Source organism: Arachis hypogaea, chromosome 16 (genome assembly GCF_003086295.3).
Source record: "Arachis hypogaea cultivar Tifrunner chromosome 16, arahy.Tifrunner.gnm2.J5K5, whole genome shotgun sequence".
NCBI lineage: Eukaryota > Viridiplantae > Streptophyta > Magnoliopsida > Fabales > Fabaceae > Arachis > Arachis hypogaea.
Window position 1 is genome coordinate 28682710 of NC_092051.1, and position 580 is coordinate 28683289.

The following is a 580-nucleotide window of genomic DNA, read 5'->3' on the forward strand; positions in this document are numbered from 1 at the left end:
ATCAAGAGAAAACAGCATTCACATGTCCATCCGGAGTGTTTGCTTATAGAAGGATGCCATTTGGGCTATGTAATGCGCCTGCAACCTTCCAGAGATGCATGCTCTCTATTTTCTCTGACATGGTGAAAAAATTTCTGGAAGTCTTCATGGATGACTTCTCAGTATATGGAGACTCATTCAGCTCCTGTCTTGATCACCTGAAACTTGTTCTGAAAAGATGCCAAGAAACCAACCTAGTTTTAAACTGGGAAAAGTGTCACTTCATGGTGACTGAAGGAATTGTTCTTGGGCATAAAATCTCAAACAAGGGAATAGAGGTGGATCAGGCAAAAATAGAGGTAATTGAAAAATTACCACCACCTGCCAATGTTAAGGCAATCAGAAGCTTTCTGGGGCATGCAGGATTCTATAGGAGGTTTATAAAGGATTTTTCAAAAATCGCAAAACCTCTAAGCAATCTGCTAGCTGCTGACATGCCATTTGTGTTTGACACAGAGTGCCTACAGGCGTTTGAAACGCTGAAAGCTAAGCTGGTCACAGCACCAGTCATTTCTGCACCAGACTGGACATTACCATTTGA